Genomic DNA, 24272 nt, shown 5'->3' on the forward strand with positions numbered 1-24272 from the left:
CAAGGCAGTAGCCCACTCTTGGGTTATGGGGCTTGTTTGGAGCCCTAGATGATCCCAGATGTGGGCTCTGGGCCAAACGGACACCATAGGTGAGTTGCTCTATTTTGTGCCACAATTCTATCGTGTGGTTAGTGGCCTATTCCGACCCCCAGTCGACCGTTTTGGGTGGACTGGGTTGGCGGTCACCCAATTGGGTCTAACTGACTACGATTGGTGGCTATATAAGATCAAGCCCGTGAAGCCCATTTCATCACTGGCTACAGCAACCCTGATTCTTTAGCATCCACCAACCTCCGTCCTCTACTATTTCTAGCATGCCATCGAAGCTCCTCACACAGGAGTGCATGGTTGGGAGGCAGCGCCATCTATTGTATCAGTTTTATAGCAATCCAATTTTTTATTCTCCATACTATTTGCTTTTCTCTCTTGCATACGAGATCCTGTTATGTGTTGAGCACAAACATTGTCTTATTTTCTTACAAAAGTCATATGTAGAACTTGCATGTAGAACTCGCATGTATAAGTCGTATGTAGAACTTGCATGTAGAACTCGCATGTACAACTCACATGTAAAACTCGCATGTACAACTCGCATGTAGGAGTTGCATGTAGAACATGCAAGTTGGATTTCTAAAAGGGATTATTTCTAGCCTTATACAAGTACAAGCAGAGCTTTGCCACTACTCTACACACACATTCTATTCTACTTAAGTCCATCTTGGCACAGAGTCAACATACTCCCAGATCCATTTTATTACCCATCCTCGGGTTATGGCTGATTTTGATTTTAGAGTTGGGATGTCATGTGCATAATCTAGTGGCTGTTGAGATTGTGGCATGCGAGTCATTCCTGCTGTAATGCTTTTCCACCATACAATATGTGGTCTGTAGTTAGGAAGCTTATCTCCTGTTAAGGAAGGGTAGATGGCTGTAAATTTTAGAGGGGATCTCGTTTTTGAGGTTGCGGATTCTGCCATCGAATCTTCTTGGGAAGAGGTTTAGCAGGGGTCTCGTTGTTGAGGCTGGCATTTCTTGCTATTTTGCATACATGTTGGATGAGATTGCACATGTATTATTAAGCTTGTAGAGATAAGTTTGTATGCAAGTCTGATATTTTTGCATATAGGAGATGGCTGTGATGTTTGGTAGGGGTCTTGTTGCTGAGGCTGTAGACTCTTTTGTTGGTAAGCTGAAAGGAAAGCAAAGAGTGGACACAAACTCAAAATACTTGCATTATGGAATGAAGAAGAGTGAGGTCCTTAAGTAGGCACCTCATACATGGTCACTGACATCACTGATGACTTCAGAGCTCCACAATCATCTCCTCAATCTGCTCCTAGATTCTCTCAATCATCCTATGTGGCTCTCCACCACCTAACTATGCTTGTGGGCACCTAACTGTGCCTCTAGCACTCACACATAGAAACCAAGGTGTGCCTCAGGCATACACCTTGAGATATCCCATCAAACCCCCCCTCAAGGGAATGCCTCAGGCTATGTCAAGGATACATCTAGTCTCATAGTTTCTCATGCCATCTCATGGTGGTCAAGGATAAATCTATGGCTAGGTTCTCATGCTAGCAAGGGTTCCCTTGGGTGTAAGGTAAACAAAAGGGATACAAAAAGACCTTCCAATGGTTATCTCCCCTGCATGTACATGCACACAATGTCTGCAGGAGGTACCATGGAGCAAAACATACACATGGCCTACATCATAAGGTGACTAGAGGTGTTTACAAAACACACAAAACACAATAGTTTATTTCATTCATTTTGGAGGACTATCCAGGCTGAGTACCTTGACATAAAAAGAGAGATCTGGAGCATACATAGAGATGATTTAAAATGCATAATCTTCAAAGGATGCCTCATCTTGTGGAGGCTCATTAACTGAAAGTAGATTTGCATTTTCTGTCTTTGCTTTGGCTCTGCAAAACTTCTCATTATGGTTGTTCTTGCCACAGTGCTTGCATGGATTAATTTTGAAGCAGTCCTTTGAAAGGTGATTTGTCTTTCCACAGTGATTGCAAGGGGTATACTTGCCCTTCTGGACTTTTATAGCAAAAACAGTGTCATTGCCTTTCCTGAGCTCCATATGCCTTTCTTCTTCTTGGAGAGCAGAGATAATACCTTCAAGATTAGGATTAGGAAGATTTTTCAAAGTGGTAACTATGTGATCATAATCTTCAGGCATACTCTTAAGTAACACTGCCATAGCATCATCTGGAGTAATAGGAGAGTTGATAGAAGCTAATTGAGTCATAAGACTCTGCATATAGTTGACATGAGCTGCTAAAGTAGTACCACTAGCCATCTTCAATTCAAAGAAAGAGATTTTAAGTGATATTTTAGAGATGTGAGAGCTAGCACCAAAAATCATGTCAAGCTTCTGCCAAGCTTCTGAAGGAGACTCTAAGTCAGAGATATGGTGAATATAATCATCTCCTAAAGCAAGAGCAATGATACCGTATGCTTTTTCTTCTCTAGCTAGATCCCTTGCCGGTTGTGTCAGAGTTGAGGATTCTCCAGCATTGGAGGCCGTAGAAGAAGCGGTAGGAGTAGGTTTGACAAGTCCCCGTAAGTTCTCCCTCATCAGTGCAAATTTCACCTTCATCTGCTATGTGTGGAAGCCCTTTCCATTGAACTTCTCTAGATTCAATAGGGTAGCCATGAGAGGGTCTAACCCAAATATTGGGCAGTGTCTATCTCTCTTACAAGGCAAAAAATAACTGAAAGACTTCCAAAATATGAGCACTTGATGTAGCAAAGACTAGTGACCAATATTCAGTCAATGATGCTTCTACTTACACGCTTCATAGAAGTGGCTAAAATGAATACTTTACAATCAAAACCAGGTCTAGCAATTCAAAAAAAAACTGAAGCCACACTTGTACTGAAGTTATTGAAAGATTCAAAAAAACAGAAATGCTAGAGTAGCATTTTATGTAGCATCATCTTCAAAAACTTGTCCAAAACTATCAAAACTAAAAGGCTGAACTTGGAGGGCTTGTAGCTCACTCTTCAAAGCAAAGGAAAAGGGGGTTTTTAAGGCAAAAGAGAGCTGTTATACCACAAAAGATCCTCTGGGAAGAAGAGGTGCAAAAAGGCGTCAGAACTCCATAGCTTGCCTTTCCAACGTCGACTGGTTTTTCTCTGTTTTCAGCTTGAATAAGCAACCATTGCTACTCAGATTTCAGCACAGGATAGCCCAAGGCATGGAGAATCTACCCCTGAAAGGAATTAGAGGAAGATAAGGTGTGCTGAGAGAAAACGCAGAAGGAAGAATTGACGAAAATCGTGTAATGGCAACGAAATGGGCATGGTTTTCTTTGATTCCTCTCAGCCAGAGGTTCGCCCCTTCAAGATGGATCTCCAACAGGAAGGACGTGGGAAATGGCTGAGAACCGGAGGAGAACAAGCTTAAGCAAACTTTGGGAAGAAGAGGGAGAGATGGTGAAGAAGAAGATGAAGAAGAAGATGATGATGTGGCAAAAAATGGGCTCAAGGGGGATCAAAGGGCTCTGATACCATGTTGGTAAGCTGAAAGGAAAGCAAAGAGTGGACATAAACTCAGAATACTTGCATTATGGAATGAAGAAGAGTGAGGTCCTTAAGTAGGCACCTCATACATGCTCACTGACATCACTTATGACTTCAGAGCTCCACAATCATCTCCTCAATCTGCTCCTAGATTCTCTCAATCATCCTATGTGGCTCTCCACCACCTAACTATGCTTGTGGGCACCTAACTGTGCCTCTAGCACTCACACATAGAAACCAAGGTGTGCCTGAGGCATACACCTTGAGATATCCCATCATCTTTTGCCAATTCATCTTGAGTTTTGGCATAGAAGCAAATGTCAAGTCTACTTTCTCGGCTTGTAATTGATGTATTGGAACTACTTGAGGAGCTGGATTTGGTGCTCTTGGATATGGTCATGGATTCGGATTCCTGAGTAGTTGTGGAACTTGATTCACATAAATTGGGATTAAACCCTCTGCACCTTCTACATAGTACACTGGGTACTCTGCTTCATACTCAAATGGCAAGTCGATTCGACCTCTAAGCCTTCTTTATGAGTACTCATGTCATATGAGTTTGCTCTTCAGCTGGATTTGGTGCTCTTGGATAAAGTCATGGAATCAGATTCCTGAGTAGTTGTGGAACTTGTGTCTGAACAAGAACATGATTTAGCCTCAGAGTTGGGGGCACTTGTGCAAGTGCCGGTTGCCTGTATACTGGTATGGGTGCCGCTTGGTATTGTTGAGGTCGAGGTGGGTTGTTGCGCATGTCGAAGATGCAACTGTTTTCATCATGACCGCCGATGACATAGATATGGCACCACAACCTTGGTGGTGGATTTGCTTGTGCAATGATCCTAGCTCTTAGGACAAGGCATTCATTTGCTGTATGATTGGCCATGCAGTGTGGACACCAGAAATTTTCTCACCATGGATATGTCTGAGTTGGTGGCTGAGAATGAGTTGGTGGATGAGACAAGTGAAGTTTTTGTTCCATGGCCTGCATCATGTCTTCTTTCAGCTTCATGGTCATGGCCTCTAGGCGATCTTCATTTGATGTTTCGGCAGTGGCCTTTGATTTGCCCTTTTTCGAGTGCTTATCATGTGTACTAGTTCTGCCGTCATCAGTCGGTCATGCCATCCTCGATGTCAATGGCTGCCACATAGCTGCTTATCTTTTTTATATCATTTCGGATTTTCTTTCTTAGTCCTACAATGAACCATGCTGTGAGGTACTTTGCATCTGGGCTTGGGTCACATTTGGCAATTAATCTTTTCATCTTACCCAGGTACGTACGTACATCTTCTCGTCAACCTTGTTCCGATCTTGCTGAGTTAGAGAGCGGGATCATCTTGTAGCCTCTTTGTTTGAAAGCATCGTTTGAATTCTGTTTGAAGTAGATCCCATGTGGTGCGCTCTTCCACTAGAAGGTCTAGGTACCATTTAGACGCTTCATTAGTTAAGGCCATGGGAAACCAAGCCACCTTGGTTTCATGGGATTGATCTCCACCTCCACGGCATGCGGCATCAAAATGCTGGAGGAATCGGGCTGGATCTCCCCTACCATTATATTTGGGAAGTTCCAATTTTCCCAAGGGGCGTCTGCCTTGATTGTTATTATTTCTTCAATTAAAGAAATTGTTAGCCTCTGCATCAAGGTCAATATCCCCATCATTATCGCAATGGCATCCAGCCATGTTGGGGCGTGGAGGAGTTAAAGGGAGTGATTGAATGTTAGGGGGGGATTCAAGGTAGAGGATTGGCGGGGGCGGTGGTTGCAACGGAGTTATATGTGGATGTGGCAAGCGTTGGAGTCAAAGGCATTGTCCGGAACGTAGCTGCATGCAGATTGGGCAAGATTTGCCAAGGGTGTCTCTGACACAAGTGCGGGGGTGGATGAAGTTTTGTTGGGAGGGTTAAAGTGGTGTTAGTTTGTGTAGGAACCGTCATGTTAATAATGTGCCTAAGATTGTCCTACATGTGTAGGAAAATGTGCCGGTGTAGACGGATCGTTAATCGAAGGTCACGGCGTGAAGATACAAGCAAATTTGTGCAAAACGAGGCCCAGAGATGGGCACAAATGAGCGAGTGCTAGGGATTTGTAAATGGTGTGCGATGGGTTGGAAAAATACAGCGTAACATGGTGTTTTTGTGTGTGAAATTTGGGTTTAAACGGGGTTCAGTTTGGATCCCAAATGAATGAGTTACGAGGGGTTAAAGAAGAGGTAAAATTTGCTCTTTTTTTTTGGGGGAGGAGGCCTTGGCCTTAAGGTTTGGTGTGAAGGGGCTTTAAGCCTAACTGAGGGATAGTAACTGACCCAATTTAGTTGACTTAACTGGCTCAATTACTCTAACTAACCTAACTATCTAAGTATGGTCAGATTGATTGTAGCTAACTAACAGTTAGTTCAACTAATTTAGTACAATTAACTAACCTAATGGTCTAGTTAGTGTAGTTGACTAATAGTTAAACTAACCTAACTAAAGTTAAAGATAACCTAACGTAGGTTAAGACTAACCTATGATATAGCTAATCTAACCTAGGGTTAGTGTTAGATTAGGTCTTTTTAAATTTTAAAGTAACTGTGTGGGGGGGGGCTTTTCACAGCGGCGGTGCGGGGGGGGGGGGGGGTGTTGCATAAAAGGGGGAGGGGAGGGAGGTGGAGGGGGGAGGGGAGGGGAGGGTGGAGGGGCGGGTGGACGGAGGGGGGTGGAGGGGAGGGGTGAGAGGTGAGCAGGGGGGTGGGTGGGAGGGGTAGAGCGATGCACCAAGCGGGCGGCGGAGGGAGGTTCGGGAGGATGCCACAATAGAGGGAGGTTGGGGCGGGCGGGAGGAAGAGGTTGGGGTAGGTGGCAAAGGCATCAAGCATCGCGACGTGGAGATAGCGGGCACCGCTGGCGCGCCACCACTGCGCGATTACTTCTAGCAGCAAGGTAGGTAGGTTAGTTGTGGGTAGGTTAGTGTAGGAGCGGATGGTGAGGGGGGGTAGAGAGAGAGAGAGAGAGAGAGACGGGGGGTGGGGGCAAAAGAGAGAGAGAGAGAGAGAGAGAGAGAGAGAGAAGAAGAAGAAGAAGGAGAGTTTTTTTACGTTGTAGGAGCAATCCCAAGGAGCCAGTTCTGACTCATCCGACGCGATCCGGGGATCGAACACAACACACCCAACGACAAGAGCCAGAGCACAGAGAGAGAGAGAGAGAGAGAGAGAGAGAGAGAGAGAGAGAGAGAGAGATAAAGAGAGAGAGAGAGAGATAAAGAGAGAGACAGAGAGATAAAGAGAGAGACAGAGAGACAGAGAGAGAGAGAGACAGAGAGAGTCAGAGAGAGAGAGGGGGAGGGAAAGAGAGAGAGAGAGAGAGAGGGGGGGGAGGGATAGAGAGAGAAAGAAAGAGAGAGGGGGAGGGAAAGAGAGAGAGAGAGAGAGAAAGAGAGAGAGAGGGGGAGGGAAAGAGAGAGAGAGAAAGGGGGAGGGATAGAGAGAGAAAGAGAGAGGGGAAGGGAAAGAGAGAGAGAAAGAGAGAGAAAGAAAGAGAGGAAAGAGAGAGGGGGAGGGAAAGAGTGATAAAGAGAGATGGGGGAAAGGGGGAGGGGGGGAGGAGATGGGGGGGAAGGAGGGAGGGGGTGGTGGAGATGGAGATGGAGGGGGGAGGGGGGGAGGGAAAGAGAGATAAAGAGAGATGGGGGAAAGGGGGAGGGGGTGTTAAAGATGGAGGGGGAAGGGGGGAGGGGGTGGTGGAGATGGAGATGGAGGGGGGAGGGGGAGATGGAGGGGGGGAGGAGATGGGGGGGAGGGGCCGGGGGAGATTGGGGGGAAAGGGGGGGAGGGGAAAGAGAGATAAAGAGAGATGGGGAAAAGGGGGAGGGGGGGACTCACGTGATAGGGTTACATATGATGAGTGACCCCCCCGAGCGAAAAGGAAAAGAGAAGGTAGATCAGCCCATGCTTGATGTGAATGCAGGTCACTCTTGTGTGGATGGTGAATCCAGTGGCTCAGAACAGAGCATTGATGATGAGTTGGGTATTCCTTCTGTTGTTACACCTAGAGTAAGGAAGACCAGGGATGTTTTGAGAGCACTTGGAAGTGAGCCTATTTTGCGCAGGTCTACCAGGGTTAGGTATCCTGTGGATAGGCTGAAATATGATGGATTTACAGCCATTCACTATGCCTATATGGTCAAAGTGATACAGGAACCAGAACCCACTTCTTTTGAGCAAGCCATGGGAAATGAAAAATGGGAGAAAGCCATGGATGAAGAAATGGATGCCTTGGATGCAAATGCTACATGGGAATTGGTGCCTTTGCCTAAAGACAAGAATGCAATTGGCTGTAAGTGGGTTTATAAGATCAAGCACAATGCAGATGGTTCGGTGAATAGATACAAGGCAAGATTAGTTGTCAAGGGGTATGCACAGACATATGGCATTGATTATGAAGAAACTTTCAGCCCGGTTGCAAGGATGGCAACCGTAAGAGCAGCCATTGCTATGGCTGCATCAAAGGGATGGTCTTTACATCAGATGGATGTAAAGAATGCCTTCTTTCAAGGTGATTTGCAAGAAGAGGTTTTTATGGAGCAGCCAGTAGGTTATGTTCATGCTATTCATCCTGAGTTTGTTTGCAGGAGGTTAAAGAAAGCCTTGTATGGCTTGAAGCAAGCACCTAGAGCATGGTCTGACAAGATAGGACAGTATCTTGTCACTATTGGCTTTCAGATTTCCAAGGCAGATTTCTCACTCTATGTGAGAAAAACAGAGAAAGGGATTATGCTGCTTGTCATTTATGTTGATGATTTGATCATCACAGGTGATAGTGATGAAGATATCCTTCATGTGAAAATGCTATTGAGGCAGAAGTTTGAGATGAAGGATTTGGGAGAGCTACGTTATTTCTTGGGCATTGAGGTGATTAGATCACCAAGTGGGATACAGCTCTTGCAGAGGCAGTATGGATTGGACATGCTATCCAAATATGGGATGACAGGCTGTAAGCCTATTTCAGTTCCTTTGGAGCAGAATGTGAAGCTGAGTGCAGATGCAGGTGAGCTTTTGGAAGACCCTACTATGTATAGACGCATAGTAGGAAGTTTGATTTACATGACTATTACCAGGCCAGATTTGAGCTATGCTGTTGGGTTGGTAAGTCAGTTTATGCAGGCTCCAAGGAAACCGCATATGGATGCGGCTAGATGCATACTCAGGTATGTGAAGTCCACATTGCAGTATGGACTATTTTATGAGGCTGGGGTTCGAATACAGTTGCATGGATACACTGATGCTGATTGGGCTGGTAGTATTTCTGATAGACGATCTACCAATGGATATGTGTTCTCTTTTGGGAGTGCTGCAGTCACTTGGAGCAGCAAGAAACAGCCTACAGTTGCCTTGTCGAGCACAGAGGCTGAGTACAGGGGTGCAACAATGGCTGCATGTGAGGTAGCTTGGTTGCATAAGCTACTCTATGATATGCATCAGTCTACAGATGGGCCAATTGTCATTTATTGTGACAACATGAGCAGCATACACTTGGCAAAGAACCCAGTCTTTCATGCTAGAACAAAGCACATTGAGGTGGATTATCACTATGTGCGGGAGAAGGTTTTACTAGGTCTTATTGATCTAGTTTATGTCAGCATAGAGGATCAGGTAGCTAACATATTCACGAAAGCATTGGGTGCAGAGAAGCTGCACAAGTTCAGAGACCTACTTGGTGTGCAGGAATTGGGATTGAGCTCGAGGAGGAGTGTTGAGATATCAAGCTCCACTCACGATATGCCAGGGTGACCGTTGTGTATTTATGTCACCGACTTGTTAGCTGGAGATGCGGTTGGTACACCGCCCACGAATAATAGCTGGATGACAGCTATCCTTATCTACTCTAGTTTGTGGCTCAGTTAGTATGCCACCTTAGTTAGTTGAGTTTGGTTTGAGACCCACATATAGGGTTCTTCTATTTTCTTTATACTAGAGTTCTTTTGGCTTTCACAACTAAGAAGAGGAAAACTGTTTTCAGCCTCCACCTTTGTGTGTATTCCCCCATTGTGCTTGTGAGAAAGCATCAAGTGAGACTCCTTCCCTCTCTCCCACTATCTTCATAGTCACCTGCATGCATGAACTTCAAGAAAACCCCCTATTTAAGATCCACGTAGGATGATAAAACACCCCTATTTAAGCTTATAAGATACCACCAAAATTCCATTATGTCCCCCCCTTTCCTTAAATCTACATTCTTTCTCAAGCATTTAGATTACACAATAAGCAAATTTAGGTTACTTTCCCTATGACTATTTAAAACCATACACAAAATCAAACTTGTTTGGACTTGTTACCCAAGGTAACCTATATTATGTCCCCCCTTCTTAAATATGACATGGTCCCCCTAGCTTAAATTCAATATTGGGGAAAAAAAAAGGGCCCCCACCCCTAATGTATAAGCTTATGTCTCATTTCAAAAAAAAAACCTGTTGTACACTCACATGATATCATAAGTTTTCCCCTGTGAATCCCCCGGGAGTACACCCGAGACCATTTAGTAAGGTGGGATGAATCCAATACCAAACGTTCCCAGCGTCTCCACCAAAAGATATGACATGAAGTTGGGGGTAATAAACTTCATGCACCTCTTCACTTCCTCTGCTTTCGAACTGACTAACAAAGATATTTATCTTTGAGAATGGGACATTAAAAAGAAGCTTTTATGCCAAAATACCACACCATACTTTCCTCCCTCATATGAGAATGAAGATGGTAACATCCCAAGTGATGTTGTAATCAAGCATAGGGAGAAGGAAAGGATCAACAGAGGCCATAATCTCAGCGAGCCGGTCTACGCCAAAGAGAAGAGTGATACATTGTTGAAAGAATATCTTGCGGCTCAACATGACATGAACTGCTCTCACACCTCTTGCAAGATGTATCTATTCTATCCTACGGGATCCTACATATGGTATCAGAGCTTTAGGTTCTATATCTATCCTAGCCTAGCACTAGATGCTATCTCTAGCATAAACTATTAGTTTTTCATCTTCTCTAATTTTCTTCTTCTTCCCCAAATCTTTGAGAGCTCTGTTCTCTGCTTACAAATGATCATTGCCCAAATCCTTTGATCTAAAAACTCCTCACATATCGGCGAACTTCCAGCTGCAAGCATTTAGGGAAATTTCGTTTGTATGCGCAATGCTAACACTCACACTCCTCGATGAACTTTCACGCAATTCTGCCTCTATACCTACCTATCTGCAAATTCCTCTGAGCCTGTGCTGGAGACATTGAGGGCAAGCTGCTGCTGAAATATGAGCTCATTTGGATAAGGAATGGAGGTGCAACAGACAAAAAACCAGTCGGTGGCTATGGCGACCTGACGCAACATTGTACCCATCCTTAATGGTAGCCCTTCTCTGGTATAAGGCCTTCTTCCTACATAAAAATCCCCTTGAATAGAGCTATGAGCTGTGAGAATTGCACCCTGCAAGTTTTGGTCTCTGTTTTGGACAATTTTGGCAATGTTATGAGTTTGATGCTACATTAGATGCTACTTTAGCATTTTTGATGTTTTAAAGTGTTGAATAGCTTCAATACAACTATGGCTATAGCTTTGCTTTAAGTTGCTACACTTGGATTTGCTTGGAATGCTTTCATTTAGCCACCTCTATGAAGCATGCAAGTGAAAGCATCATTTCCATTATGTTTTGTAGTATGGAATTTGGTTGCAAGCCTTTGCTACTCTAAATGCTTGTATTTTGAAGCTCTTCAACTCTTTCTAGCCTTGTAAGAGAGTAGACACTACCCATTTTAGGTTAGACCCTCTCATGGCTACCATCTTGAATATGGATAAGTTCAATGATAAAGGCTTTCACACATGGCAAATGAAGATTAAGTTTGTATTGATGAGGGAACACCTCTGGGGGGTTGTCAAACCTGCTTTAACTACTTCTTCAACAGCCTCTAATGCTGGAGAATCCTCAGATCCGACACATCTAGCAAGAGATCCTGCTAGAGAGGAGAAAGCCTATGGCATCATTGCCCTTGGCTTAGGAGATGACTATATTCATCACATTTCTAATTTAGAGTCTCCTTCTGAAGCTTGGCAGAAGCTTGACATTATTTTTGGTGCTAGCTCTCACATCTCAAAATTGTCACTTAAGATTGCTTTCTTTGAATTGAAGATGGCTAGTGGCACTCCTTTGGCTACCCATGTCAATTATATGCGGAGTCTCATGACTCAACTTGCTTCTATCAACTCTCCAATCATATAGATGATGCAATGGCAGTATTGCTCAAAAGTATGCTCGAAGATTATGATCATGTTGTTGCCACTCTGAAAAATCTTCCTAATCCTACTCTTGAAGGTCTTATTACTGCTCTTCAAGAAGAAGAAAGGCACATGGAACTTCGGAGAGGCAATGACACAGCCTACCAGAGAGGCAATGACACAGCCTATGCCATAAAAATTCAAAGAGGCAAGTTTTCACCTTGCAAACATTGTGGGAAGACTAGTCACCTCTCAAAAGATTGCTTCAATATCAATCCATGCAAACATTGTGGCAAAAACAATCACCATGAGAAGTATTGTAAAGCCAAAAAGGAAGAAACTACAAGGTCAGAAACTGCCAATCTACTTTCATTTGATGAGTCTCCACATGATGAAGACTATGCTTTTTAGGCACTTTGTTTATCATCACTTGGTCAAAATTTTGAGGTTCTCTGCCTGGAGTAGTACTCTAAAAAGAATATGTAAATCACCTCTCATCATCATATGATGTAGACCATGTGATATGTGTTTTGACTATCCCATTTCTGTAAACCTCACACCCTTGGGAACCCTTGCTAGCATGAGATCCTAGCCATAGATTAATCCTTGACCACCATGAGATGGCATGAGAAACTATGAGACTAGATGTATCCTGGACACTGCAAGAGGCAATCCCTTTAGGGGGTTTTGTTGGGGTAAGTATGATCCAGGGCTTGCTCTATGGTGCATGTGTGCATCTAGGGGAGTCACATGTGTGTTTGTGTGTGTTTTAAAGGCATATCAAGTGCTATGATGTGTCTAGTGTGTGAATTAAGTGATGATGTAAGACAAAGGCAATCCCACTGATGTAGGGATTGATTCCCATTGATGTAGGGGCTGATTGTCACTATGTAGGGAAGGTATTACCTTCTCCCCCTTTCTATAAGAGAGAGTTCTCTCTCTCACAATCATAATAGAAATCTACCATCTTTCTTTCATTGTGCTCTCACACCTCTTGCAAGATGCATCTATTCTATCCTACGGGATCCTACATAGATTCCTTTCCCCATTAATCACATAAGCACATATGTCACCATTTATGTCCTTTTTGGCTACTCTTGCCATGTGTCCCATCACAAGATGCTCAAGACTCTTAAATATTGAGAAAGTCAAGAGTCTCCTCACATGGAGCCCATAGGGACCCTCTCTTTTCCACATGTCCACATCCTCCTTATTCCACATAGGAATTCTAGAAGGATTCCTCTTGAATTCACACTCCTCCACATGCCTTCCACATGCTTGGCATGTGGCCTCTCTTATATTATTGGAACACATGGACATGAGCCCACCTCTTTATATGACTCACTCTTCCTATTTTCTAAAAACTCCATAATATCCAATACACAAATAACTCTCACCCCATACCAAGGTATTTATAATTCATACCTATGGTATTTACAATGAGCCATTCCACTCATCCTCTCAATCCCATACAATATCATAGAAGATAGAAATAAGTGAGAGCCGCTAGGCTATCACTTGATACTCAAACTCTTATCAAACATAGAGAAAAACAATACCAATGCCAAGTTAAAAATATCAATTTATGGCGTCACATCTTTCCCCCCCGAGCAGATCCTCTCTAATGACAGAGAGGGTCTACTAGCCCTCAAGGTGGTCAAACATAGAAGAATTTAAGGCGATACTCATTGGTGCATCTAGGTATCACCATGCTGTCAACATCCTCAAACTGATAGGTTCCATTGGTGACATTCGTATACATCCTTATGGAGGCGTGGCCAAAAGTAACCAATCTCTACTTTTGTTGTTAAGTTAACCCTGGAGGAAACATTCCTTCTTTGACATATTTCTTAACATCTTGTAGTTCTAGCCATCCAGTGTCTACCAAAGAAACCAGCACTCGGTCTTGTACTACAATGGCTTGAGTAGCTAACTCATCTGCCCTTTGATTTTCTTTTCTGTTTTTATGAACAAACTCACAAAAATCAAATTGACTACATAGTGCCATAGCCTTTTGATTAAGCTCCTTTAAATGAGGACTTCTTGTCTTGTAATGCCCTTGCATTTGCTTTAAATAAGGAGAATCTCTTCTTACTTCCAATTCTTTAACTCAACTTTGAAGACAACCCTCTAGACCACGAATCAAATCATTATACTTAGCTGCATTGTTAGTTGTGATACCTGGAAGCTCTTGTCCTCTTGCCCATACTTCTTGACCTTTAGAATTCATCAAGACCATCCCCCTGGCTCCTTGTTGGCATGAAGGACTAAAAGCCCCATCAAAATACAAAACAAAAGCTGTTGGTGGTATATCTCTTTTATTTTTAATGTTCTCCTTACATTTCTTTTCTTCTCCTAGATCCTCCCATCTTGTGAGCAAATCTACCATAGTGGACCTAGTGGTATTTTCAATGACAAAAGAGAGAGAGAACTCTTGAAGCTCTAACAACCATTTTGCAAATCTCCCCCCAGGATTAGGCTTGTGAACTAGATATGCTAATACTGACTGAGAGGTAAGGAAGAAAAATGGTCGAGGTAATAAATAGGAGCAAAACTTTCTGGCTGAAAACACCAAAGAGAGAGCTTACTACTCCATTTCTTCATACCTTGTTTCCACCTCTGTAATCTATCGGCTGGCATAATAGATGGGTTGCATTCTACCTGCCTCTTATTTTTGTACCAATAGAGCACCAATTGAATGCAAAGATACACTTGGATTTACTTAAAAGTCTTGAGACCAATCAAGGGGGTTCAATATTGGCTCCTTACTCATGGCCTCCTTAAGTTGCTGGAAAGACTCTTGTTGCTCCACACCCCATTGGAAAGAAAATCCTTTTCTTGTCAACAAGTTCATGGGATGCACTATCTCTATGAAATCATCACAAAAGCATTGATAATACTTACTCTTTCCTAGAATTCTGTGAACACCAATGATACTCTCAAGACTTGGTAATGCCATGACTGTTTGGACCTCGTCAGGATCCATTTGCAGGCCTTCTTCAGACACAATATGTCCCGACAAGGCTACTTTTGTTTAAGACAAATGACACTTGCTAGGATTTAGACACCCTTTTGCTACATCAATTCTAGTTAGGGCATCTTTAACTTCTCCATGTGATATATGCACTGAGAATAAATGCAAAAATCATCCAAAAACACCCTTATGAACTTTCTCAAGTAAGGCTCAAGGACTTGACTCATGAACCTTTGAAATGTAGCTGGTGCATTGGTCAACCCAAAAGGCATCACCCTGTAAGCAAAAACTTCCCAAGGTGTGACAAATGATGTTTTCTTTTGATCTTCCTCCTGAATATGAATTTGAAACTACCCAGAATACCCATCACATACAGAATACATCTCATGCCCTACTACTTGGTCTAGTATTTCATCTTGGAATGGCAAAGGAAAATGATCCCTCTTAGTGCATGCATTCAAAGGATGAAAGTCCACACAAACTTGCCACTTATTTCCTTTCTTCGGTGTGACAACTACAGGAGATATCCATTCTGAATCATCAACAAGAAAGATGAATCCTACCTCAAGTAGTTGTGTTACCTCTTTCTTTAGTGCCTCAGCTTGGATCACCCCCAATCGCCTTAAGCGTTGCCCAACTGGCTTGCTTTCTGGCTTCAACTCAATCTTGTGCTCCATAAGAGAGACTGGTTGAACATGTGAATAGCTTGTTGCAAAGAGACATGGAAAATCATCTAGCATATCCAAGTATTGGAGCTTCTCACTACCTGATAGAGAATCACCAAGAAGCTCTTCATTGCATTGGCGTCGTTTAGTGTGCTCCACATCCTCCACATGAAGTGTCTCTACAGGATCTTCTTGCGCCACCACCTTGTTCCTTCCTGATTCATCCTGATCAGCACCAAGACAAAGACCAAAGGCCACTCCTTCCACCTCACCCTCTGAGTTGGACTCCTCGGAGCTACACCCTATCTCTTCTTCTTCATCGGCTAAGTCAGAGCTTGAACTCTCTGATGTTGAAGACTTTTCCTTGACAACTTCCTTTTTGTGGCTTATGATGTTGTAGCACACCTTCTTATCATTTCCATGCCAAATCCATTCTCTAGTATCCCACTTTTGAACAGCCTTCACCTTGCATAGCCAAGGCCTTCCCAAAATCAATGGATAGCCACGTGCATCTGGCTTGGTAGGGATCACCTGAAAAGTAGTCGACACAGAAATTCCACATACATCCACTTCTAGATTCTTCACAAATCCCAAGGTCTTAACCCTAGTGTTGTCAACCAATTTGATGCAATAAGGAGAGGTCGTATTAGAGTATTTCAAATCAGCATCTATCATGATCTTCTCACTCATGACATTAATCGATGCACCTCTATCAATGTACACATTAGAAATCACTTGACCATCAATGATCACATCAACCACAGGTACATCATCACCAACATCTATATCTACCTTTTTAACAATAGGAATGGCACTTTTCTTCTTTTTCTTCTTTGACACTCTTGTGCTTGCTAGCTTTCCCCATTCCTTCTGTAGTTTTGGAGACAAAGCAAGTAATTGACCAGGGGTGATATGAGCTTCCTTTTCTACAAAATCCCTCCTTCACCCATTTACAATTGTTGTTTGTAGATTCCTTTCCCCATCAATCACATAAGCACATATGTCACCATCCATGTCCTTTTTGGCTACTCTTGCCATGTGTCCCATCACAAGATGCTCAAGACTCTTAAAATATTGAGAAAGTCAAGAGTCTCCTCACATGGAGCCCATAGGGACCCTCTCTTTTCCACATGTCCACATCCTCCTTATTCCACATAGGAATTCTAGAAGGATTCCTCTTGACTTCACACTCCTCCACATGCCTTCCACACACTTGGCATGTGGCTTCTCTTATATTATTGGAACACATGGACATGAGCCCACCTCTTTATATGACTCACTCTTCCTATTTTCTAAAAACTCCATAATATCCAATACACGAATAACTCTCACCCCATACCAAGGCATTTATAATTCATACCTATGGTATTTACAATGAGCCATTCCACTCATTCTCTCAATCCCATACAATATCATAGAAAATAGAAATAAGTGATAACCACTAGGTTATCACTTGATACTCAAACTTTTATCAAACATAGAGAAAAACAATACCAATGCCAAATTAAAAATATCAATTTTTGGCATCACAACACCAAATTTGTTAACAATATTATGGTATAGAAAATGTGCAAATGTTCTAGCTTTACATGTTTTGAGTGCAATAGCCTCTACCCATTTTGTGCAATAATCAATAGAACCAAGGATATATTGATTACCATAATATTTTGCTGGAGGCTTGATTGGTCCAATAAAGTCCAATACCCACTTTTGAAATGGACCCAATGGGAGGATGGATTGGTGTGGCATCCTATCACTATCCATTGGTCTATCATCTCTTTGGCAAGGTAGGCATGATTTTACATATTTGTGGACATCCCTTAACACTGTGGGCCACCATAATCTAGCCTACAAGATTTTCTTACATGTGATATCTCCTGAGAAGTGACCTCCTGCCGTACCTCCATGTGCTTTTATTAATACAATTTTCTGCTCATGGTCCTGGACACATCTCCTGATGACCTGATCAATGCTTCTTCTATACAACACTCCAACAATGATAAGAAAAAGTCTGCTTTGCAATACTAACTTCTTTCTTTGATCTTGATTCATTGTTTCTGGGATTAGTCCATCAATGAGAAAAAATAACATTTTGTCATACCAGTTTGGCTACTCATCAATCCGTACCATGAACAAATTTGCATCAGGAAGTTCATCTGGTATACCTGTCGGAGGCTCTCTTGACTGTAGCTTGCTCAGATAATCTGCAATTGTATGATGTTTCCCTAGTCTATGGACAATTGTGTAGTCAAACTCTTGCAACAATAGCATCCATCTTGCTAATCTTCCTGTTAGATACTGTTTGTTGACCAAGTAAATTAAAGCTTGGTGGTCAACATGAAAATGTACTTTGTTAGCCAAAAGATAATGTTTAAATTTATTCAAAGCATACACCATACCAAGCGCTTCTCTTTCTGTTGTTGCAAAGTTATTTTCATGTTTTGTCAAGATTTTTCTTGCATAATATATAGGTATGAACCACTTAGGTGATTATTTTTCCATGCGTACTGGTCCCACTATTGAATCTGATGCATCCACAAAGACTTCAAAAGGAAGAGACCAATCAAGAGGCTGTAATACAGGAGCGACCATCAGTATCTTCTTGAGAATGTTGAAAGCTTGTTCTTAAGGAGTGTCCCAGATGAATGGTTTAGTATCCCTTGTGAATTTAGTAAGAGGATAACATATATCAACAAGGTATCTCATAAATCTGTAGTGCCATTTTATTTGGCCGATGAATCTCTATAGTTGCTTGACATTTTTTGGAGCTTTAGCATTCTAGATTAATGAGACCTTGTTAGGGTCAATCTTCATGCCTTCTTGTGAGATAATATGTCCTAGTAGAATACCTCTACTGACAGAGCAAAAGCACATTTTGTTGGGTAGTAAATCTACATTTAGCAAAGCATAATGACAAGTGATGCAAATGATCTATCCCTTTTCCAAATACTGAGAAGTCATCCAGAAATACCTTCATGAATGAGGTCAGGTACTCTGCAAATACCTCTTGTATATATTTTTGGAAAGTGGGTGGTGCAATTTTCAATCAAAAGGTCATGACATTGGATGCAAATACACCCCATTTTGTTAGAAATGCAGTTTTATCTCTGTCTTCTAGAGCCATTCTGATCTGGTTATACCCACTGAAACCATCTAAAACATTGTAAATCTCATGTCTAGCCACAACATCAATCAATGAATCACAAAATGGAAGAGGGAATGGATCAGTGATGGTTGCTGCATTCAACTTTCTATAGTCGACATATATTCTCAGTTTCCCATTTTTCTTTGAAACAATAACAATTAGAGATACCATGTCACATGTGTTAGGGGATATATGAAACCAACCCTTAGCAACTTGTCAATTTCCTCCTTTACCAACTTGGCATAATTTGGATTCATTCTATATCTCCCTTGAATGATTGGTACTGCATCCATCTTTAGATTTATTCTATGTTGACAGAATAATGGATCTATCCCCTTCATATCAGTGTAATGCCATGCACAAATGTCCTTGTACTATTCTAATAACTTTTTGAGAGCCACTTTGAATGGTGGGGGAAGATTTGTTCTTACCATAACTGTTTGTGGGTTATCATTGTCTCCCAAATTCATTTCTTCCAAGTCATCTTGTCTTACCCAAGCACTCCTTTGCATTTGCTCTTCAAATTGAATTATTGCCTCTTGAATTGCTTGTTCAGGTGATGTAGAAGAAAAAGATCTTTCTACATTGCTATTGTCTACATTTATATCTTTTTTGTAGATTCTCCTATCAAAAGCTTTTCTGACGTCCTGTAGCAGCGGGAAGTGTGTTGGACTGCTATTTTTGTTCATCCAAGTCAACAAATTGATCAATAATCTTCACAACATCAATTTTAAAAATAGGAAAGATAGTGGGGTTCCTTTTGAGAAAATTTCTTCCTCATCTTCATCAATATCGAAAGCCCTCTGCTTCTAGTGGCTCTGTTTTTCTGGGAAAACTTTTTGTGGAAGATAACTTTGATTTTCTTTTCTCCCTTCCTGATAGTGATTCTTTCTGAGCCCCAATCTTTCTTGACTTTGCCAACTCTCAACCATGGCCAACCCAAGAGCATGTTGTAAGCAGAATCTTTTTCCTCCATTCTAAGTACCACAAATGTAACTATGAAGTTCATAGCCATGATTGTAATTTCTTGCCCTCTTAGGATTCTAAGAGGTTGGATTCTTCTTTGCTCAGCCATCCTCACTTGGAATGGTGTTGGAACCAGCTCACTACAGCAAAATATTTTAAATATATCCTCTAATAGGATATTTACACCTGAAGCTCCATCAACTAAAACTTATGGAATTTTTTGCCTTTTGTATATGACATCAATAAGTGGCACTTGATAGTCCACATATTCAATTGTAGATGTATAAATGTCTGGAGTCTCTTCTTCATCATCACTTGCTTTATAGTCTCTGCATGTATTTGACTCTTGTGTTAGCAATCCCTTGCAAATTTGATGTTTGACGGTTGGAACCAAGTTCAATAACTGGTCAAGAGTGATTTGAACTTGTGACTCCATAAGCTTTTGGTAAAAGAGTGTATGGTCTTCTTGTTTTGTATTGATGCCTTCTTTCTACTCAGTGTCAGTCATCATAAGCATTCTGACTTTTTTCTACTGTGATGGAATGTAGCACATCTTGCGGTTCTACTGTTATATCTTTGTTTTCCCTTTCTGGTGTTTCTAATCATGTTCTCTGTCTGCAGAATGCATATCCTATTTTGCAGATGTGTCTTGTTCTAAGGAAGCTTTTTTAGTGTAGCTTCTATCTATTGCAATCTATTCTGATGTCTTTTGACTGCTTTGAGGAGATTTATCCTAGTTGCCATCTTTGGTTTGTTGTGCAAATGTACTATTGTCGGACTACTATCAGATCTGTTTATATTGACTGATCCCCTTGCCTTTGTTAATGTGATGCTCTTTCTTGACATCCTGGGAAGAATTATTGGCAAGTACTTGTTGCAATGCTTTGTTTCTTGTCTCATTTTGATTAGACCAATTCGTTGCCCAAGCATTGTCTCTTTGTGTTTCTCCCAATCCTTGTAGAGGCTTTGTATTTTGTGACCTTGTAATTGCTAATGCATGAGTAGTATTTGGATTTTGCTGATTGTTGTAACTATTATCCGAATTATGAGGAGCGATATATACCATATTCACTCCTCGAGGTTGTTGTTGTTGACCATTTTGATTGTTTCTTCCATCATAATGGATGATTTGCATACCTCTTTCCCCATGGTGTTTACACCAAAGTTCATGTTGTGGGCCTTGCCTATGGCCATCCATGCCATAATAAGTGCATGCCTGGGTTTGTCCTTTCTGTTGTTGTTGTTGATTTCCCCATTGTTGCTGAAATTCCTTCTAGGGGCTGCATTTAGATATCTTTTTTGGGCTGGACTTGCTATACTACTACTTGATTGTTGGCAAGTACAATTGGCTCTTGATTGTGTTGTTGTACATAAGGTGGTACCCTCCCTCTGTAGTTTGGGTTGTACCAACATCTTTCTTTGTCATGGTTATCTTTCTTGCAAAATTCACATGGAATCCTTTGGGTCTGTGGTGCTTGAGGTGGTGGCTTCAAGCTTTGAAGCTACTCCTTGAGCATTTTCTCCAGCTTGGAGATTTTATCTGCTGTCTTTTTTGTTGAGGATTTTTCTTTGTTTTTTTGCTTCTTCTCTTTCTTTTTCTTCTTGGCATATTCTTCATCATTCTTATCTTCTTCTGATAAGGTAGCTTCTTCTTCATCAATGCCTTCTTTTGCTTCACTATGAGTGTCTATATCTAAATCTGATTGTGAATCTGAATGCTTTTTCCTCTTTGTCTTCTTGGACTTTGACTTCTGAGTTCTTTGTTTAATCCTTTGCAAAAATAATCCCCCAGTTGCTCCTGGGTGGGTTGTTGGTTTGTTGTTAGTCTTTTGTTGAGGTTTCAAAAGATAAGATGTTTTTGTTTCATAGTTCTCAGTTTCTTGAGGATATCCTCTAGAGTTTTCTCTTTTCTAAAATGACTCAAGAATGCTACTTTTAATGTGTCACAGTCAGCAAAATGAGCAACATTGTATTGCATAAACCAAATCATCACTTTACCATTGAAGGTAGCTGCAAATTGTTTTTTATTGGTAGCATTTGGCAATTGTCCCAATCCACTAGTGGTGCATCTTCTCTCAAATTGTCCAACATGACTATCAGGGTATTCTTTATCTTTGCCAATAAATTTGGCTGCTTTGACTAGTGGGTTCTGCATCTTTGGTTGTATTGATGCACTAGCTTGCACTTGGGAGGTCTTCTTTTTAGGAGGTTTGGGGAGGGGATTGAAATTCATCCTCTGTCTTGGACTCATGAATACATTAGTTGTAATATTTGTTATAAGTGCTCTTTGTAGGAGTTCTTGTGTAGGACTAGGCAGCATCGGTTTTTGTAATTCAGCTTGTGCTTCATGCAGTTCCCTGCTATGTAATGAATTATTTGAGAAACTTGTGCCAATTAGAATATAATCAGAGTCATGTAGAATGTCATCTAGATCTTTCATTTGTGATGTAGTCTCTGCTCGACTTCTATTTTGTGTGAAGTATGCAATACCAACGTGATGTGGATAGATATCTTCCTCAAGCCTATTTGACATGGACTGTGCTTTCCATGAAATAAATGGAAAAAGTTTTACTCACTGGATTTTAGTGGATTGATTGTTCTTGAGTTTGAAGCCTCAAATGTTGCTCTGCCTACTGCAACTCCATATTGTTGTTGGATTGTATTTGTTGTAGTTGCTTTTCATTGTTTTTTATGTCACCTATTGCCCATCATTTTTTGCCGATAATCTAACTTTTGTTGTCATCTATTGGTGGTCTTCTTTCTACTAGTAATCTAACTATTGTTGTCTTGATTTGTTGTCGTCTATTGGTGGTCTTCTTTCTACTGCCAGTAATCCGATTGTTGTTGTCTTGATTTGTTGTCATCTGTTGTTGGTCTTCTTTCCACTAGAAATCCGACTGTTGTTGTCTTGATTTGTTGTCGTCTGTTATTGGTCTTCTTTCTGGCAGTAATCTGACTGTTGTTGTCTGACAAATTCTGTATTAGTGCAGCCTAGCTTGTTTGGCTGTAGCTCATCTTGGTGGTCATTTGCACCTGCCAATTCGATGTGAATGAATTGTATGCGGCTTTTGTAGTAATGCAAACTATGTAGATTTGGTGTGTGAACTATGAATGGTCATTCACCACTCCAACCTCGCAACCGTATTTGGTTGCGCTGTGGGTCTGTATGAGTGGCATACTTGCAGAAGAAAATTATCTAGTAAAATTGTTTCTGCTTCAACTTGCTTTTGTTTTTGTGGAGTTGTTGCTTTTCTATCTCTACTATTATTATCAGCGTGAATCAGCATGAACTAGAGACTCTAGGAACGAATGCTGTGAGGATTGCCAAATGTGTTCAGAGTGGTATTCAACTAATGAAAACACAGAACACATGTCAAATCAAATGCAACAGGTGCAAGGAGTTGGACAAGAGATTGGCAGGAGTCGGATTGCATGTAGACTGAACTAAATAATGAAAGAATAGCAGAGAACTCGTGAATTTGCAAAATGGGTATTTTGTATTATGCTTAAACAACAACTCAACCTCAAAAAGGGTTGTTACATGACTTTTATAACTGTCCAAATCCCTTTCGATTGTTATAAGTCTACAGTCAGTTATATCTTTTAGTAACATCCCTGGTTATAATACATCATACTATTGCATTAGCCCACTACTTATTAGTTACAGACAGTGGTATCCACTACATGCTTAGTAACCACCTTGTGCCATGGGACTAACTTATCTTAACCTATGCTAACCCTGGGTTATTGGCCACGTAGGTGGAGACTAAGTCTTCAACAACAATTAAAAAAAAAGGTCCTTTACTTTAAAAAGAAGATGGAAATTTGGCCCTTTCAGAAATAGAAAATATAGAGATAATAGTCACCCTTTTCAGAAACCTTCTAAGCACAGTGGAATTAATAGACCATAATGTTTTAGAGGCAAGACTTAAGTGTCATGCAGCCAGACAACCCTCTAAATTCTAAATTAGATAGAAATAAATTGGAAGCATTGTTTTCCTTAAAGAGCTCAAAAAGGATGTTTTTGCAATGGCTGATGGAAAAACCCTTGGAGAGGATGGACTTCCAACTGAATTTTACAAGGTTTTTTGGGATACTGTTGGTCCTTCTCTACTGGCTGTCTGGAATGAGAGTATCCAATTGGGGCTACTCCCAAAGCATTTAAATGGGGGTTTCATTTAACTTATTCCAAAGGAAGGGGACAGAATAGTATTAAAAAACTGGAGACCCCTAACTATGCTTAACTGCTCTTACAAGATATTTGCTAAAGCACTGGCCTTGAGACTCATGCACAAAATGGACAAGTGGATCCTGGAAGAACAAAAAGGATTCATAAAGAACAGACACTTGTTGGAGGCAATTATCAATCTCTGGGAAGGATGTACACATGCTAAGGAAACAAAGTAGATTTTGATAAGGCCTATGATAGACTCAACTGGGACTTTCTTCTATAGTCCCTCGGTAGCTTGGGTTTGGGGAAGAACTTTATCTCATATGTAGCCTTGCTACTTTCCAGTGCCTCTGCAAAGGTTTGTGTTAATGGGGAGATGTCTCAGAGTCTTATGTTAAAAAGATCCATCAAACAAGGGTGCCCTCTTTCCCTTGTCTTATTTGCAATTGCTACCGATGCCTTGGGGTGGTTGATTAAAGATCAAGTAGTGGCAAGTGAAATCAATGGCATAGAACTCCCCTAAGAAAACAAGTTGGTCAATCAACAATTTGCAGATGACACCACCCTCACAATCAAAAACA

Source organism: Dipteris shenzhenensis, chromosome 11 (genome assembly GCF_047967505.1).
Source record: "Dipteris shenzhenensis isolate YYH24624 ecotype China chromosome 11, Dip_SZ_1.0, whole genome shotgun sequence".
Lineage (NCBI taxonomy): Eukaryota > Viridiplantae > Streptophyta > Polypodiopsida > Gleicheniales > Dipteridaceae > Dipteris > Dipteris shenzhenensis.